We start from the raw sequence: 12,009 nt of genomic DNA, 5'->3' as shown, positions 1-12,009 counted from the left end.
TCCGCCTACTTTTGTGATGTGCGCCGCGCTATGTGCGATTTCGCAGTGGCCGTGGCGCACGCTGTTCGATGACCTGTGCGCCGGCGTTCGCGGCGCACATTTTTAGCGCACATCCAATGTTTTTCTCACGCACGGACTTCCATGAATCGCTGTGCGCTGGTTTTCCTGGGATTTTCGCACTTGCACTGCGATTTTCACACTTTTCCTGCGATTCGCACGTTTTGGCACCTCTGCGCGGGAATTTTCGGCGCACATTAATTCCATGAATCGACCCCTTAATAAATATGTATATCAACTAAACCTGGGAAGATGTTGCTTAAATTGTCCACATCCTGGTTTTACCATTTAACAAAAGTGTGCGATCCTGTGCAAATCACTTAATCACTCTGTGTCTCATCTGCCGCTCTGTAAGTGATTCACTTCACATTTTATGTTAATGTTAATATATCATGCTGTTATTTTAAAAAAAGACTAATGACTATAGAGTTGCTCCATATAAAATAATAGTGCAATTTAGGTATGTTGCACCACAACATTATTTGCCACTTGACTTACATTTGGCAACTTATTCTAAAATCACTTCCATGGTGCTTCCTGGGATCATAGACTGATGATGCTCCTTGCGATGTCCATTTCTTTGAAGTCACTTCTGTTGGTGCAATCCATAAGCAAATTAGAAGGTATGCATGTATTTTGTGCCAGAGCGGCTCTGGACAGCGCTCTATGAGTTTCCTGCATCTGTAATGATTCTTGAGTTTTATACATTTTTGCGTTAAAATGCCACCTGCCACTACTTATGTTACCAAAAAAGTAGATTGGGGGTGGTCGGTTTGGGGGCATGAATGAGACTGTATGGAATTGCGTGCACTTCATTTGGGGTTAAAAGTAACAGGACTTTTATCATGGCTCGCCCCCACCAACTCCCCACACTCTTGCAATGCTCTAAAGTCCCCTGCCCACTACCATGGCTACTCTCTCTGTAGTGCTGCCTATGGTCTGCCCACACGGCACACACACAGGGCCGCAATGCCGCCACTGGGTCTGGCTACGGGCACAGCAAATAAAGAACACGCCATAAAGGTGCACACAGAACAGTGGCACAGGGGTGATGGTCAGCAGTCGGGGTACAGGGCTTGCCATTGCTAATGCATGCGGGCGCACGCATGTGCAGCTAGGTGAAAAAAACCTCAATTTGAATTTCAACAATAGGCCAGCCCCGCTGCTGACTGTTGAAATTCAACTTGGGGTCTTGGCGGGAAGCTCGTCCCTCACAAGGATTTCCCGGCAGAGCCCCTAGCTTCACGCTTCACTAAGGGAAGCAGGGGGCTCAGTGATATAATCTGCTGTCCTCCTTTCCCCAGCTGTCGCTTGCACATTTCCAGGCATTTTGCTCAGCTTCTTTTCTTTCTTCTGGCCTGAAAGGGACACACTGCACTTGGGACATCAGAGTGGCTCCATCTCTGCACAAGACACTGCTTTAAAGGATCATATCTTGTCGCTGGTTGACCGCTGTTATAGCGCACACACTGACACACAGTGTGCTCCTTTAGTTCACATGCCCATCTGGATATTCTCAGTGCTCTTGCTACATTTGCACTATACAAGACTCTGCTGAGAATGGAACCCACAGACCAATTGCGTTCTGCACAGACCTTCCAGAAAAGCACTTGCGGCCAGATGCGAGGTTCATAAAAAGGCATTGCGAACTGTGGGTATTAATGGCACACTTGTGAAAGGCCCCCTAGAGCAGATGCGATCTGGAGACAATATGCACACTGTATCATTTCAAAGTGCATAACATTGCAGGTGTCCATCATCAGCCAATGACAACAGGCAACATCTGAAGAAATGGACCATGAAGGCCTGAAACCAGGAGTAAACTTAACTGGTGCTGTGTGTGTGCTGGGCAATATATTGATTTTTGGAGATATACTGCTATCATTTTCAATATCGATATAGGATGAGACAATATCGTTAACATCAAGATATATACATATATACAACAGATTGGCTTGCTGTATAAATGCACAATTTTACCTCCCATGGGCCACTCTGGAGTACTTTCCCCGTGTCAATTTGGGAAAAGCATACACATTGTACTTTTATAGGGGCCCCCAACTTTTGTGTGTGGCCCCCTCTCTCCTAGAGCCACCCTGCCTCAGTCCAATCACTAAAAAGAGGTGATGCCTGGTTACTGTCCCGTAGTCAGTGGCAACATTGCCAGCCCCAGGTCTGCCAGCACCCTGTGCGAGATTTGTGCGCTTGTGCGCCTCCCACTCCCGGCCCCACCCCCAACAAATGCAGGACATCAGGGGGTTCAGTTCTGTTGTTTGGCTTCCAAACAATAGAACTGAGCCCCCTGCTGTTCTTGTAAAGTGTGTTTAAGGGCGCCTTGCCGCCAAGCTCAGTGTCGTGTAAACAGCATCTATTAAAGCTTCAATAGGCGTTGTTTACATGGCATTAAGGTGGCTGCAAGGTGCACTGTGCAGTGGGTGCACCCTTGTGCTGCTGAACGCTCTGAGCGCACTTTGAGCCAGAGCTGAAAGGCAATGTTATGTACTGAAGCCGTACTTTAAGTGGGATGGTAAATTTAATGAGAGGCTTCCGTTACAGAGCATGGCCTCAATATGAGTCCATAGGACACTCCCCCAAAAATAGCACCGAACCAGAACCTCCCCCCCAGTGCTTGCATGCAAGGAGCCGTGGTTAAAAAATGCCTGCGGTGGTTGCAGACTCTCCAAGGCAAACCTTTTACTACACCGCTCCTTGAATGCAATGGGCTGCCTGCTGCGTGATGTCTCTTTATTCCGAAACAGGAGTAGGGCTGGGTTGGCCAGCCTCCCCTTTTGTTTCTGAGTAAAGAGCTAACACACAGTGAAAGCTCTTTAACCAAGAACGGTTAATGGGCATCCTGCAACCCAGCCTTCCTCCTGTTTCGGAATAAATAGATATCACACAGCAGGTTTGGCCGAATTGCAGCTCGGTTACAGAGCTGACTTCTGGTGTCAGCAGGCAGCCGTTTAACCATGCAGCACTCGTCTAAATGGCTGCTTGAGATGGCGGCGTGGCTGGGGCTAGTCGAGGTGAGCCCCTGCAGCGCCCCCGCTCAGGAGCCCATCTCACAGACTGCTTGGGCATGGGTTCGGCTACCCCCAGCCCACTTAGAGCCCTGTACTGAAGGTACTTTCTGCTGGCACACCTCAGTGGCAGGGAGGACCTCCATCAGCACAAGGACGCACATCTTTTTGACTGTGACATGCAACCATTAAAGGCAGTGAGCTTGTCAATCACTAACACCACAGGAATTCCTTCACTCTACAATCCCCCCATTCCAGCGGGGGAGCCAAGTTTGACGTTTTACCCCAGTTGGTGTTGTTGGATGAAACATTATGGATCAACCTTTAATCCTCGTGTTGTCATGGAAAGTGACTTCACGTTGAGTGACATCACAGGAATTGACATCGCAGACACGTGCCTGTGTGGTCGACACACTTTCTAGGCCTTGCTTTTTAAATGATACTTCTGTCCGCCAAAAACTTAAAAGTAATGGATAGGCTTTTCATTAATCATGACCAGTAGGCAATCTTCGGTGCCCAACCACATGAGTGGTATGACCCCCTTCTGTAAGCAGACAGACAGGCTAAAATATGATGACATGGAAGGCTGGCCAGACATTGATAATGGTTATGATTAATTCGAAGCCTTGTATCCTTCCCTTTTGCAGTGCCATGAGGCTGCCCGAATGGCAAAAGTCACGGTATGCATCACATTGCATTACTTTTTGATTGTACTCCACTTCCCCTCCGTTACATTTGTTATATACCAACCCTTAAGTAGGTAAATGCACAGAAGAGATCAAGCAGATATAATTTATGAAGTACCTCAGTTGGTTGGTGCACCTGCTGCAGGGATCTGTGTTGGTGCTCCAGATCATAGATGTGTATCCTAGAAGAGCCAGCAAAGCACTTGATGCTTGCTGAAAACATGAGAACCATTAAGTTGGTTCATATGCACTTGCCTCTGGAGGGACGTTGAGGCAGACAGTACAGAAAGTAGAGCTGACAGAGGGCTTACGCCGTGGGAGACCCTTCCCCATTCCACCAGCATGCATAAGTGGAAAGAGCAGGTGGCACCCATATGTCTTGAATGGTGGGTGAGTTTGGCAGAACATGAAAGCAATGTGTGCAAGGGGGAACGGTTTAGGATTAGGCAAGGGGTCACCATGGCTGCAGTGAGTTTCTCTGCCTTTGACTACCACCCCACTCACACAGCAGATGTCGACCCCACAGTGAGAGGTCCTAGGCCGACGTAGACGTGGTAAAAGTAAAATAAATCATGCTGGCAGACTCCTTACACCGTCAAGGCTCAGGCAAGCAACTTCAAGCATCAAATAGTGTAGTGCTTCATTATTTTCAATGTTCTGTTACACGACAAGTACGTCTCAAAAGGAACAACGCCATGAGCAAAGATCAAGGGACAATGAAGCCTATCCCGTGCAGCAGTAGTAGTCGTTTGTCATTTGTAAAGCGCCTTTTTCCCATTGGTATGACCTCAAAGCGCCGTGTGTTGAATGCCCTCGGGGGACAGAAGTCCATGTTATTCGAAGGTTGTCAGAGAGGTTAGAATGAGTGTATATTTAGTCAAAAACGAGTTTAGGTGGGATGGCCCAGCCACAGTTATCTACTCGTGTAGATCAGGCATGTGGATGGGTGCCCGAATGCAGGAGACTCGTTATGTGTCCAGCTAGACCGATTTGTGTCATGGCACTTAGCCACATTCTGATGACAGAGATGTGTGCTGTGTTTTAGATTGGTGTATGGAGGCGAATGCGTGCGGACCTGTGTCTGGAGCCCCACAGGATGGGTAATATGTAGCCTTGTGCAACGGTTGTTTTGGCTTTCGTCGAAGTGCCAGGAATTATGTCATCTGGTCTTCTGGAGATTAGATTTTACCTTGCTCTCGAGAGCATCTGTGGAGACAAACAGTACCACACCCTATCTGCCATGAGGCTATGCATGAAGTGAGGGGCGGGCTCGCCAGGTTGCAGAAGGGAATAGCCAGGGTTTAATGGTCTTCTGTAAGGAAAGGTTGTCCTCTATGCAGCGGATGCTAAGAGGGAGGGAGGTCCAGTACCACTAACAGTATTTTTTGTTATTATTATTAATATTATTATTATTATTATTATGCATGAGTGAGGCTTTTTGTGTAGTGCACACTTCACAGAAAGTTGTTTCCGATACCAATTTTGGCAGTCAAAGAGAAAAGATCCATTTAGGTAGAGTGACTTTCCTGGAATCACTTAGATTGGCAAGACAGGGAAGCCTGACTGTTAGATCGGTTATTTTGGTCGGACAGTTTGTATTGAGAGATTATATAACGTCCAGACCAGACATGCATACCGCCACTCACGAGCAAACCAGGATGCTAACAACGGACCCGTCATTAACGGGTCCTTTGTTAGCATTCTCCCCATTGAGCCCTATGGGGGCTCAAATGGGGATGTACCGGGTCCGGGTCCCGAGAATGGGAATTACCGGGCCCGTTGAAGTCAGCATGGCCCAGTAATTCCCTATTTTTGCGACCTGGTACCCGGTTTGGGGGTAGCTATGCCGGTAAGAACAGCATGGCTACCTCCAAACTCCTAATGAGGCCCATTGAGAACATAATAACCAGTCCTATGGCGTAGACACAATGAGCTCCCACAGGACTGCAGATACCAGCTGATGGGAAACTCCTGAACCTTTAAACCAAGTACGACACACATTGATTGTGTTATATCATTCAGTTGAGCAACTCCTATGAAGCCAGCAAGATTATCTAAGCAGTTTGTACATGTGATCAGAGAAAGATAAGTAGCAGCTCTGAAGATATGTGAGTGGGGAACTCACCCAAAAGGCAGCAATACACCTAGCCCAACCCTAGAGACTGTGATTAATGCGTATTTGAGAAACTCCTCAGGGAAAGAGATATCTTATTTTATTTATCTAGTAGAGTCAGCGTTGACGATTTCGTCCCGATCCAAAGAGAACAAAATGTGAGTGCAATCAAGGTAGTTACAGCCCAGACCATGACCCAATGATAGCATGTCTTCAACAGAACTTCCGGCTCCATTAAGGAAAAGGGCAGGAAGGACAATAGCCCGATTACACATTAAGGGAGGAGCATCATGAAAGGGCCTAGGATTGAGCTCTACTGGTAGGAACCCAAGAAACCATGGAGTACATGGAATGCTTCCAGTTCAACAACTTTCCTAGCAGAGGTGACGGCCACTAAGAAGAGCACATTGAAAGGAAGTGCACTCAAAGGCATCTCTGCCATACTTTCAACATGAGGGGACTGAAGAACCATGAGAAGCAGTGGGAGATCCTGAGTAGGAAACGGTGGCTTGGAAATCCCAAAACTCTTTACAAGATGATCTGCAAAGCGTTCAGGGTTGAAAGAGGGGACAATGGTTCCCTGAAAGCTCAGCAAGACACCAATTGGAAGCCCAGAGATGAGACTCGGTACAAATCTTTCCTTTCAGAAATCCAATCCTCAGAGTATTGCAGGACAAAGGAGCAAAGTTCATTTTCTCACACTGGACACAAAAGGACTTCCAATGTCTAGGGTAAGATTTTATGAGAAGAGAGTCATTTAGATCCCTGGATGACCAATGCGGAATCCTGCAAGAATCCACATATTGCTGGGTACCATTGAGTTAGGTAACAATAAGCATCTATTATCAGCACAAAGACATGTGTGAATGTGCATTGTAATAATACACCTTTATGTTATATTATATTATGTTATCTGAAGTCTCCTTGATTCAGAAGCTAAACACTGAGAAGCTGTCCACTGAGACAGACAGCTCAATTGACGAGATGGGTATTGGGGAGCAGAGTGCCAGAGAGGTAGGAGCCTTTCCCTGGACACCATCACCTGGAAAAGAAGAGGAAACTGTGACTTCCGTCACTGCCAGTAGCAACCAGACTCACCGAAGTACCCTCTTGCCAAATCTTGAAAAGAACTAATGACAACAGGGAAAAGTGGCTGGGGGAGAGGAGAGCTGAGCTCAGTGCAGCTAGAGCAGAGTTGGTTTTAATGTTTCCCCCACTTGAACGGCAGGGACACAGCCATCCAGACTTGCCTGGTCCTTGGACGCACATTGATGTTCCCTTGCTGGACCTTTCTTTAACCAGAAGCAATTATTGGGCAGTAGAGCAGATGATTGGGGCCCCCAAATACTGTCACTGACTGATGGTGGGCTCAGAAGCCGGGCATTGCACTTTCACCACACTGCAATTATCTTGAGCCCTTTTTGCTTCCCACTCTCCTACTATGATAGAGTGGACCAAGATATCTCACCTGCTCATGCCCGGATGCACCCCCATGTCACCTTGCTGGCACTACCTCAACACAGAAGCCATCAGGGGGCAGAGAAGCAACTGGTTAGTGCACTCAAACCATGTGACCAGCTGATTCGAGAACTGGATGGGGGTTGATGGGTTTCAACTTGCAAGAGCAATCCTGAACCTGACGTGTTCCCTACTTACCCTCTAGAACTGAGAGAACAAGGCTATTCCAACTCCCTGGTCCCTGGATGTCACAGATCTCACTGAGATGGCCATGGCTTGACCCATCAAGCCAAAATGGGTAAAAGAGCATGAAGAGAATCACTGAATGTTGTAATATCCTGCTTGCCATCTCTGAACGTTGATAATAGTTGTGCTGATGAGTTCTAACAGTACAAGGCTGACGGACAAAGGGAGCATGCATGGGGAGGGCCCTGCATGCTTTAAGGGGCACACTGGATCAGCGAGGGGAGAGGGCACCCAGCAAGTAAGGTGAGGGTGTGCCTGGCAAATAGGAAAGCAGTATCATTATTGTCCACGAGTCCTTCTCCTGCCCACCAGTTTAAGGACACCCTAGTCTTATTGATCATGTTGAGCAGTCAACAATCAGAATGTTAATGCAGGTGTGTAATTGACAGCTCAGGAGAATGCTGACGATTGCTTGGTGTGTGAACATTCTTAAGGTGTCAGCTGGAGGGATAGGGGACTGCCTGAGGATGACTGGTGGGTAACCCTCTATGTATGTAGTCAAGAGTTACTGGAACCCTAAAGCAGCTCTGTATATGTATAATCAAGCAACTTTAATTGTCTACACAGAGGCTCACAGCAAGTTTAAAATCTTCTTTTAAATGACTGCAGAGCACCTGATTGGTGACCTTAAACCACATGACTGGATTATTATAGACTCAGAATAGTGTTTTTGTTCTTCCCCTTTCCTGCAGTGGTTTTGGTTCTCTTTTGCTCCCCACTCATACACTAGAATGGAGGGGGCTACGCCGTCCCACCTGTATGGTCTGTAGATGTATTTATGTATGTATTTATTGTTTGCTTGTTAGGCGCTTATACAGTAAGTACATTCTGTTTCAAAGCGCCCACAGGTCAACAGGGAGGGGACATGGGAATGAGAGACATCAATACACATAAACATAATAATTACAGTGGAGGGGGAAAAGCTTGAGGCCGAGGATATGTCTTGCTGCACTATGTCGGATTAGATGGAGGCGACGCAGAGTGGAAGAAGGTAGATTCAGGAAGAGGCTTTTGCAATAGTCACGTCTGAAGAGCACCAGGGCTTGGATAACATTGAGCTTCTGGGGAAAAGTGAAAAAAGGTAGAATTCCTTTGAGAAAGAAGAGCTGAAAGTGGGACTTCTTGGCAATGTCCTGAGTGTGTGGGAGGAAAGAGAGAGAGAAGTCGAAGATGACTCAAAGGTTTCTGGATTCAGAAGAAGGAGCAGGGGGAGAGCACATGGAGGAAGGCCAGAGTGAAGGGAACAATGCAGGAGAAGGGGTCCCAATAGGAAGAATCTCCGTTTTGCTGCCTTTGAGGCAGAGATCATTGAATGTGCACCAGGCGTGGATGGCAGATAGGCAGTCAGGGATAATGGAAGATGCAAGAGGGTCAGCAGGACATTTGAAAAAGAGTTGTGTGTCATCTGCGTAATACTGGAAGTTGGGGGAGAAAAAGGAGATGAAGAGTGCCAGCTGTGTGAGAAATATGTTAAAAGCCAAGGGGAGACGATAGAACCCTGGGGAATGCCACAGGTGGAGAAGGAAGTAGGAGAGGAGAAGGTGCCCAAGATGACTTGGGAAGAGCAGTCAGATAGGAAAGAGGACAGAGATGTAGGCATATGTTACCTGGCTGGCCCTGTCTTGTCCTAGAAGCCATCATGGGGCAAGGGGGATCTGACTGAGGCCTACACACCACTGGACTGGCTGATTGTTGACCATGATCAATAAAACTAGCATGCCCTCTTATCCCTAACACTTCTTCAAACTGTAAAGCACCCAGCAATGTGATTGCTGGTGTTATTTTTTGTGTGATATGTGAAGTGTTTTAGTTAAAAACCTGAATGTTCTGCTTCCTCTGAAATCAAAAGAAATCAAAGAGAAGACCCTTTTGCAAAAAAGGAGAAAGTTTGTCCCCTGTGCAAGCACTGCCCCCCTTAGCACCCATCACCCTGTGTTTGAGCAGGACAAGGTCAGGAGGGCATTGTCTCTGGATGTGAAAAGACACCGGAATTTCAGACAGATGCGTATGAATATTTTCAGATACAGCGAAAAAATTACTGGGACAGGAAATCCTGCTCAGCGAGTCTGCATGAATGGTCTCTACACCCCGGATGTCTGAGGCTTGGAGGGAAAGAATGATGAGTTCCATGGACTGCAATCACTGTAGATTGGAAGGGGGCACGGACAAATGAGGAAAATGACAATTGGGGGCACTGTTAATTGACTCCCAATGTTCCTACCTATCCTCTTTCAACAGGGCATTCTACTAAAAGGGGATAAACAAGGTGTTCGTAGGCTCTGCCAGCCCTAGTATTTCAAAGTCTAAGCACAGGGTAAAAACGCATGATCCTCACCAAAAGGTGAACCGCAGATTACATATTCAAATACCAGTGCCTTGTTGGTCAGTGAATCACGCTATAAGACACTGTGGGGGTTGGGCTCACAGGGCCCTAATTGATCATCCCTTAGTGAAACGCAAACGTTTCCAGACAAATCTCAGGAAAGGTTTGCAGGACTTAGAGTTACCCAAAATTCATATGGTTAGGTACGCCTGAAGTAATTCGCCCGCGCTTCCTCTGAGGAATTGACCAGTTCATTTTCCGTCTGTACCAAATCACTGAAGCTGGCTGTTTCACATATTGGAGTACTGCAAAGTCACATGGCTGAAGTCGAGAACTGGCACTGTGCAACTGGCGGTGAGAGGTTCACAACAATGTGTACGTTCCACTACTGAGTTACATGCCAAGATTGTTTGCCGCTGAAAAGTTAGTCTGTGGTATGTTGGCAGATAGAAAGCTGGTCATGAAGGAAGCAGGAGGTGTGCATCTTCCAAAAAGCAAAACGAAAACCTCTGACCCAATTAATTTGTTCAGTCAGTTACTTTAGCAATGCAGGTTGATTGTTGCAATGAAATCATACCTTACTCGTTCTCCAACACTAACCTCGCTTAGAGGTGAGGATCAGATTAAAGGGAACCTGTCTCACGCACTGTTCATTACACCACTGGAGCAGGCCGACAAGTCAGGAGTCAGGATCAACTATGTCCTTAAGTCTGAAAATGGCGTCATCACTCCCCTTTTTGAAAATCTAACACTGGGGCGACATGCTCTGAAGCAGCAGGCTGACCCTGTCTGTAACAGCCCGCCTCCCAAGTTATTGGGTGGAACGATGTCATCACCATTGAAAACAGAGTTTGGGAAACCATGACACGGCACCGGGCCGTGACTGTTTTTTCTTCTTTTTTAAAATGCACACGCCTAGCACCCACATAGGAAACTGCACAGGTGCTAAGAGGTGAAGGTGTGTAGGGAATGGAAGGAGGAGCTAGAAGTAGAGGGAGCACTGGCCAACAGCAACCAGGCTGCTCAGAACATGGGCTTGTATCATTTGTATGCTATTCAATTTATAGAGCTCCTCTCGCCAAAGGTGCTGAACAATAAAAGAATAAAAATATAACCAGTACAAGCATATGGGTACAAATGAGAAAAATACACATAAGCCGAAAAATAACAGAGAATGGGCCTCATTCCGAGTATGGCGCTAACCAATGGCGCTATTAACGCCTTGGTTGACGCCGTACCCGGACCGGCAGCGCCTTGGTGGATGGCGGAATTACCGCCCCATTCCAAGGTTGGCGGGGCGGTAATTCCCCATTCACCAAGGCTCTTCCCCATTCCCAAATGAGCCCCCATAGGGCTCAATGGGAATGGGGAAGATGCAAATAACGGTGACCGTTCATTACGGTCACCGTTATTGGCTTGGAGGCCCCTTTGCGCCCTCGACTTTAACACCTGCTCAAAGCAGGCGTTAAGGGCGAGGGCGCAGAGGGAACTCGGAGTATGGCGGTAAGGGATTACCGCCACCGGTCTCGTTACGGTAGCCGCTATCCCTTTACGCCATACTCGGAATGAGGCCCAATGTTAATACGGTAACGAAGAAAAGAGACAGAGTTTAAGATTAGTCTGGAAAATACAAACAGATGAGGAGGAGCGAAGTGAAAGAGGAAGAGCGTTCCAGTGTTTGGGGGACAAATGAGAAAAGGAAAGGAAACCAGACGAGGCAAAAGGGGATTTAGGAACAGTTAGGAGAAATAGATTTTGAGATTGCAAAGAACGTGACGGGACACAGAACGAGAGTAAAGAGGAAAGGTAAAGAGTGGCCAAGCCATGAGTGCATTTGAAAACAACTGAAAGAAAGTGATACAAAAGACGAGATTCTAAAGGAAGTAATACAATTCAAAGTAGCAAAGATGTGCTAGAGGCCTGAGGGGGTTCAAGAAAAAAGAAAGCAAACAGAAGAGTTATAAATAGAGAAGAGGGAAGAGATAACAGGCAGGGAGACCAAGCAATAAAGATGAACAGTAGTCGATGTCGGGAAAAAAAAACAAGAGAAAAGAGAAGTCTAGTAGCATGAAAGGAAAGATAAGTGCAAGCACGACGAATGTTGAA

This window comes from Ambystoma mexicanum, chromosome 3p (genome assembly GCF_040938575.1).
Source record: "Ambystoma mexicanum isolate Mex_15411 chromosome 3p, UKY_AmexF1_1, whole genome shotgun sequence".
Classification (NCBI taxonomy): domain Eukaryota; kingdom Metazoa; phylum Chordata; class Amphibia; order Caudata; family Ambystomatidae; genus Ambystoma; species Ambystoma mexicanum.
Note: the sequence above shows the minus strand (reverse complement) of the source record.